The following is an 8109-nucleotide window of genomic DNA, read 5'->3' as shown; positions in this document are numbered from 1 at the left end:
CGACTGCATCCACATTGCTACAAGGGACATGACTGAGTTTGTTTTTTTTTTTTTTAATGGATGCATAGTATTCCATGGTATATGTGTACCACATTTTCTTTATCCAATCCACCATTGATGGGCACCTAGGTTGATTCTATGTTTTTGCTGTTGTTAATAGTGCTACAATAAACATACAGATGCAGGTGTCTTTTTAGTAGGATTATTTGTGCCCCATTGGGTATATACTCAGTAGTAGGATTGTTGGGTTGAGTGGCAAATCTATTTTTAGTCCTTTGAGGAATCTCCAGATTGCTTTCCACAGAGGCTGAGCCAGCTTATATTCCCACCAACAGTGTATGAGCATTCCCATTTCTCCACAGCCTTGCCAATATTTGTTGTTTTTTGACTTATTAATAATAGCTATCTGACTGGTGTGAGATGATATCTCACTGTGTTTTTTATTTGCATTTTTTTTTTGACGATCTGTGATGTTGAGCATTTTTTCATATGCTTGTTGGCCACCTCATGTCTTCTTTTTGAGAAATGTCTTCTCATGTCCTCTGCCCACTTTTTAATGGGACTATTTGTTTTTTTCCTGTTGATTTGTTTAAGTTGTTTATAGATTCTGGATATTAGTCCCTTATAGGATGCACAGTTTGCAAATATTTTCTCCCAATCTGCAGGTTGTCTATTTCCTCTGTTGCTGTTTTTTTTTTTTTTTCTGTGCAGTAGGTCTATAGTTTAATTAGGTTCCATTTGTCAATTTTTGTTCTTTGCCATCTTTAAATAAAACCTTCCCTCAACCTTCTCTAGAACTCTCACTAACAGCATCAACACCAGCTCTTATCACTTCATTTACTTCTCAGTCACCCGTCCACAGACACTGTTCCCCAGAAATCACTCTCGGTGAGGCCACCAGTGGCCTCTTTACTGTTGCATACAGTGGTGCTCTTCTTCCTGGCCATCCTCTGAACCAGGGGTTTTAAAAAAATTTTTTTTTAAACTATAGTCTGCCCCTCCAACGGTCTGAGGGACAGTGAACTGGCGCCCTGTTTTAAAAGTTTGAGGGCCTCTGCTCTAAACTGACATGAATCGGCCTATGGCGCCGCAGGCTGGGGATCATATCCTCCTCCTTGAAGTTCTTACTCTCTTGGGTTTTGGCGTCTCTACTCCCTCCTCCATTTTCTTCCGTCTTTCTGGAGACTTCGTGACAGGTTCCTTTTCCTGCCCAATCCCTGAAATGCTGACTTCCTGTTGGTGTCATCTCAGGCTGTCTCCCCTCTCGCTCCCCACAGTCACCCGAGATGACCTCAGTCTCTCCCCGCATGACTGCCCCGCATGAGCACCAACGATGCCCAGTTCCACCATCTCCACTCCAGACTCTTCTCATCAGCTGCCTTCTGGCAGTGTCTGTCTCCATTGATCTTTCACACTCCGCATGTCCAAGGCTGAGCTCATCGTCCCACTCCCCCACCCCTCTGCTTCCAGTGTTCCTGTCCTTAACAAGTGGCATCATCATCCACCCAGTGGCCTGGACATGAATTCTGCAACTCCCTTCCAGTGTCCGATTATCCAATAGGCACAAAAATGCATGTGCTTGGAGCACCAAGAAAACAAAACCAGGGTGCCAAAAAGTTATTCTGAAAAAGTGTTGTACTTTTAAAAAAAAAAAAGTATCAAAAAAGCCATCTTAGGAAAAAACAAACACTTGTTGGACTTCCTCACTTACTTTATGAATAGATAGCACTTGAAAAAAATTTATTATTTTAAAAATTATTATTATCTTTTTTTAAAAACGAGGTCTTGCTATGTTGCCCAAGCTAGTCTCAAGCACCTGGGCTCAAGCAGTCCTCCCACCTCAGCCTCCCACAATGCTGGGATTATAGGTGTGAGCCTCCCCACCCAGCTCTAGATAGCATTTTTATTTTAAGTGATGTGTGCAGGAGGGTGGGTGGGCATAACCTTTTCAGGGCTTAAAGCCATTGAAGTTCTGACTATAGCCACCCCTTCCACATGCCCAATTGCTTCCTAAGCCCTGTTGATTTTGCCTCATTGACAGCAACTGAACCATGGCTAATGCTGTCTCAGGGCTTTTGCTGTGCCTGTGACCTGGATTGCCATAGCAGCCTCTGACTAGCACTCCCTACCCACCCATCAATCACAGAGCTGATATGTGTTGTTCTCCTTCCTAAGATCTAAAATCTTTCCAGTGCCACCTAGTAACTCCAAGGGACGCTCCAACCACTGAGCTGACAGGCCCTGCGTGTCCTGCTTCTCCTAATTTGGCCCCCTCATCTCCATGATAAGATTGCACATGATGGTCTTCATTCTAGAGTTCCTGTGCCTGCCCTATGCCATGCACTTCTTACCTCTACCCCCTCCCATATGGGGAGAGTCTGTGTGAGAAAAAACGGGAGACTCTATCCTATGGTCTCCAGAGAAGAAATGGATTCCTCCTATCTCTTAAAAGCCTCCAGAAGCCAGCACATTGGCTCACATCTGAAATCCTAGCAATTTGGGAAGCCAAGGAAAGAGGATTACTTGAGCCCAGGAATTCAAGACCAGCCTCCCACAATGCTGGGATTATAGGTGCGAGCCTCCCCATCCAGCTCTAGACAGCACTTTTATTTTGGATGATGTGTGCAGGAGAGTGAGTGGGCATAACCTTTTCAGGGCTACATAGTAAGACCTCATCTCTACAAAAAAATTTAAAAAATAGCCAGGCATGGTGGCGCACACTTGTAGTCCCAGCTACTTAGGACCCTGATGCAGAAGGACCACCTGAGCCTAGAAAGTCAAGTCTGCAATGAGCCATGATCATGCACTCCGGCCTGGACAACAGAGTGAGACCTTGACAAAAAAAAAAAAAAGAAAGAGAGAAAAAGAGAGAGAGAGAGAGAGAGAGAGAGAGAGAGAGAGAGAGAGAGAGAGAGAGAGAGAGAGAGAGAAAGAAAGAAAGAAAGAAAGAAAAAAAAAAAAAGAAAAGAAAAAAAGCTTCCAAAGGAGAAATGATCAAACATACAGAAATAGACTTCAGCCAAGAAGTGTTTTCCTGATGCCCTAAGGTTATCTTTGGGTCATAGCTTTTGCTCTTAAAATGCAGGTAGATTTGTGACTGGGGCCACATGCAGAAGAGGACCATTGTCTTTCTTCCTTCAATGCTCTTCTCAGTGAGAGCATCTTCACGTCACTGGCTGGCCGCCAGCAGGCCCCCTCAGCTGATAGAACCCGTGGCCTCTGTAAACAGGGCCCGGGAGAACACTGTGTGAGCCTCCGGTCAGGGGCTCAGTGGCTCTGCCTTGGCAGGGAGAAGGGCATTACTCACTGGAGGCCTACCCTCTCCCCAACACTGTTTGCCCATTTTAACTGGGGGCTCAGCGGGGGTTGGGGCACAAGGGCGGGAGAACACAGAGAGCGGAGCTGTTTGTTTTCTCCTTCCTATTAACAATACAACATCTGTTCCCCAGCCTGGCAGCTGGACCAAAGTGAAATGATGTGAGCATTCATTGCCTCTGGATCAGGGGGTGGGGAGTGGGAGAGGGAAGGAGGGAGCCGGAGGGCTGAAGCCTCCCTGAACAATAACAGCAACAGTAATGAGAATGTCTCAGACACCACTTGGCAGGCAGTCTCTGGGCCCATGGAACTGCGTTCGTGGATGGTTCCGTGGATCCTCAGAGTGTAACCAGCACAACAAACAGATCTGTGTGCCTTTTTGAAAGATTTGCCTAATTAAAAAGATTGTGTTTACCTGGTAGTTATCTATTTTGGCTCAAGTTCTGTGATAGAAAACATCTCTATTTACCTAAAAGTGAAGCTGAGAGAGGTGAAGATGACAGAGGTGGAATGACAGCAAAAATGGACAACGAGAGTTAGCGAAGGAACGTGAGGAGAAAGAAGGCAGGGCCTCTCCTGCCTGCCTCCTGCACCTGCTCATTCTCTCAGGCAAGTTCCTTCGCATCACTGATGTCTGCTCTTGGCTGCTCCAGGGCTCAGTCTCTCTTTTATCTGCACTCGTTCTCAATGTTTTCATCCAGTCATGTGGCTATGGGGTTCACCTGAATTCTCACCATTCCCAGTTTATACCCCGGCCCAGACCTGTCCCCTGAATCCCTGCTGCATGTGTTTAGCTGTCCACTGACCATCCAGGGTATCCAGAGTCCTGTCAAGCTGAGTGGCCCAAAGCAAGCTTCTGATGCCTTCCATCCTCCACATGGGATCATCCACAGTCTTCCTCCCCTCAGTGAATGGCAACTTCACTCCTCCTCAACTGGTCTGTGATCTTCACATCCCACAACACACTGTTGGCGAGGTCCGGGGCTCTGCCTTCAAGACTCATCCAGAACCCAATCACAACTCTGTACCTGGACTCCCTTGCTCCATTGTGTTAAGCCATCATCAGCTCTTAGATTATTACAGCAGTTTCCTGACTAGTCTGCTTCCGCCTCTGTGCTCCCTTCCTCCCCCTCAATCTGTTCTCAACGCAGCAGGCGGAGAGCTCCTTCAAAATGATGATTTAGATCAGGTTCCTCCTCTGCTCAAAACCCCCAGCAACTCCCCATCTCACTCAAAGAAGCCTGTGAGGTTCTCCACAGTCTGGCCTCCTGTTAGCATTCACACTTTTCTCCCGGTTAATTCTGCTTCAGCTTTGGCTCCTCTTCCGTTTCTAGAATGTGCTAGGCACACTCCCAGCTCTGAACCTCTTCCAGGACGGCTCCTCTCTCAGATTTTTGCTAATCTTTTTGTTATCTTTATGTCTTTACCCCCACATCCCCTGTCATCCTGTCCAGGTTTATTTTCTCCATAACACTTGTCACACCTGAAAAGTTTCATCTTCCATGTATTGATTTTGCGTATTGCCTCCTCCCAGGGATGCCCACACTCCATGCAGGCAGGAGTTTTTGTTGTTTTGTACTCAGCTGTTTCCCAGCACCTGGAACAGTGCTTGGCACACGGATGGCACCCAGTAAACATTTGATAAATGCCTGAATTGATGACTAAGCAAATAAATGGATGCATGAACTCTGCTATTGTTCATGGCAAGGTCTCTAGAGTGCTGGAGGCTCATCCCACGCCCTCTGAACCCACGAGGAAGTAGTTTGTTGGGTGTTTATTTTAGCGTGGCATCTCTTCTTCCCTGACAAAATGGTGGGCCAGCAAGACAAGGTACGATCTGCAGTCCTGGGGTCTGACTGTGGCTCCCAGGGAAAGAATTTGTGGCTACCCCTAGTAAAAGTCATGAACAAAAGCTTCCATTCCAATTCACAGAGCTCCCTCCTCTGCCCTTTTCTGATTGACTGTTAAGGACTCCTGGACAGAGGCAGTAGATGACAGATGAGGGGAACCTGAGGTCACCCATCCCTAACATGCAGGAGAAGAGAGGTAAAGGATGTAAGTTGTTGGGTTAGGGCCCAATCCTCGTATCTCCGGAGACCATGACCCTCTCCCTTGAGGCTACCTGGGTCTTTGAAAGGTGATGACTTTGCTTCTTGACCCATTGCTTTCTTTCCTTTAGGGACCAGGCTTTAAAGAAAGAAAATGCAACAGAATGGCCTTTCGTTTTTTTTTTTGTTTTTGTTTTTGTTTTTGAGTCAGAGTCTCACTGTCGCCCAGGTTGGAGTGCAGTGGCACAATCACAGTCACTGCAGCCTCCACCTGCTGGGCTCAGGGAATCATTCCACCTCAGCCTTCCAAATAGCTGGTACTCTTTGGTGCCCCCATACCCAGCTAATTTTTTAAATTTATTGTAGAGATAAGGTCCCACCATCTTACCCAGGCAGGTCTCACACTCCTGGGCTCAGGAAATCCTCTCAACTCAAACTCCCAGTGCTGGGATTACAGGCATGAGTCACCATGCCCAGTCTCCTTCAACATTTTCTGAGGGTGAATTATGTACAAAGAAACTGTGCTAAGTTAGCGATATTAACAGTAGCTCTAATATAGCATGGTGAATGCTATGAAATGTTAACATAGTTAAAGCAACACCAAAAAGTAGTAAGCAGATTTTTCCTTTTTCACAGGTTACAGAATAAATTTAGAGGTTAAGTTGCTCAAGAATACATGGAGATCGGAAGAGCCCTGTGGACTGCATTTGATTCCAAATGTTCTGGTGCCCAATCCAGTGCTGACCTTTGTGCTGTTTGCTATTCAAGGGCACCTTCCTCAATTATTTCAAGAGCCCACACACACGTGGTCACACTAGAGCATGGCTTCAGCTACTTGTTCCAGAAGCACCAAGCAAAGTGATATATGAGAAATGTTTGTTCCTCCTGAAGTCTACCTGCTAAGGTTACAGATAGTGCCCAGACATCGTTGATAATTCTTTAGTTTCTGTCACAATTATCCCAGTTCTGCCACTTGTTTTTTTTTTTTCTCCCATGTACATCTTTTGTTTTAATAAATAAAGCATATTCATGGCTTAAATCTTAAATCAGGCCGGGTGCAGTAGCTCACACCTATAATCCCAGCACTTTGGGAGGCCAAGGTGAGAGGATTGCCTGAACCCACAGGTTCGAGACCAGCCTGGGCAACTTGGCAAGACCTCATCTCTACAATAAATCAAAAAATTAGCCGGGCATGGTGGCACGTGCCTGTAGTTCTAGCTACTTGGAAAGCTGAGGTGGAAGGATTACCTGAGCCCAGCAGGTGAAGGCTGCAGTGGCCATGAGTGTGCCACTGCCTTCCAGCCTGGGTGACAGAGTGAGACTCCAACTAAAAAATAAATAAATAAACTAAATCTTAAATCACATTTACAGATGAGGAAGACTTCTAGGCATAAATACAAAATAGCGAAGCTACTACTGCTAGAAGGAATTCATGTGCAACACACATTCTAAACCTAGGAAGCAGAGACTTCAGGGAGCAGAACATCACCTCCTAGACTAGATCACGGGAGCCAGAGACAGAGCAGGAGGCTCAGTGAAGTTTATGCAAACACCAGCTGATCCCCTCACCCAATGCTGCAGAACTTACTGAATGCTGTGTTACTTTGAGATGACCTAAGGGTGGGTTCCTGATCATGTGAAGTAAAACTCTCACAGCATTAGCGATCAGACCAAGGGCATTAGCAACAGAAGCGCATCCACTGAGAAATACAGAGCAATAATAGAAGAGTAGAGAGGAAGCTACAGACATTCTTGTTTCTTCAAATAGCAGAAGCTTCCCCTCATAGCAGTAGAGCAGGGGATGAACGCCACTTCCCAAAGGTTTAATTCAAAAGCTTCCTGTTGTCATTTACACCAAGGCTCCCCAGACTTCCGGCATCATCTGCTGAGCTGTGAAGTCCAGCTGGCTTTCCTTGATTTTATGATCCCCATTATAGATCTCCACTCCACCAGCTATGTCCTCAGGCAGGTAGCACTCTTGGTCAATTTGGACATCGACATCATTCTTGGTGGTGATTTTATACATGGGGATCACCTTTTGCACCACAGCCTTTACCAGAGAGAGATCTTGTTTCCTGTAACAAAAACGATCATCCAGAGCTCCAATGATTGGTACGAACCCTGAAGGGCCAGTTCATCCAGCAGCACTTGGTACCTGGATATATCTTTCACTACCTTGCTGAGTCTCTGCTGTACTTCATTTAGTAAGTCTGTGATGAGGTCATCTCTTGCTCTTAGGACTTTGAACCTTGTTTGGTTCATCAAATTGGACATCTGAATTTTCTTCTGCTGCTCAGTCTGCTTTTGTTCTCATAGTCTTCCATAATCTTTGATCTTTGGGTTAGCACAAGCTGACCTTTCTCAATGTTGAACTCTTCTGCCTTTGCACCTATTTCTTCTGCTTTCTCAATGACTTCTTGCTCAATGAAAACCATCATAGGCTTAATCTGCTTTTGCACGTTGGCATCACCAAAGGACATGGCGGAAGCAATGCTAAGCCAGTGGGCAACAGACTTGAGTTTAGATTTAAAGGGGATTGTGAAAGGAATGGGGCTAGCTCTGCCGCTTGTAGGTGAGTGACATTGATGAAATTTTTTAACCTTCTTGAGCCTTGGGTTCTTCATTTGTAATATGGGGATACTAATACTCCCTACATCAAAAGGTTGTTATAAGGATTAATGAGTTTATAGTTATAAAGCACTATATTCATTTGCAAGGATTGTCTTAACAAAATACCATAAACTGA

At 45.5% G+C, this 8109-nt stretch overlaps 1 pseudogene; it reads right to left on the bottom strand.

The window, feature by feature from the left end:
* Nucleotides 1-7212: 7212 nt before the first annotated feature.
* LOC103276977 lies at nt 7213-7843 on the bottom strand (annotated as a pseudogene).
* Between the last annotated feature and the right edge of the window lie 266 nt (nt 7844-8109).

This window comes from Carlito syrichta, unplaced genomic scaffold, assembly GCF_000164805.1.
Source record: "Carlito syrichta isolate Samal-C Ts95f unplaced genomic scaffold, Tarsius_syrichta-2.0.1 Scaffold316427, whole genome shotgun sequence".
NCBI lineage: Eukaryota > Metazoa > Chordata > Mammalia > Primates > Tarsiidae > Carlito > Carlito syrichta.
Note: the sequence above shows the minus strand (reverse complement) of the source record. Positions and strands in the feature narration are given on the sequence as shown.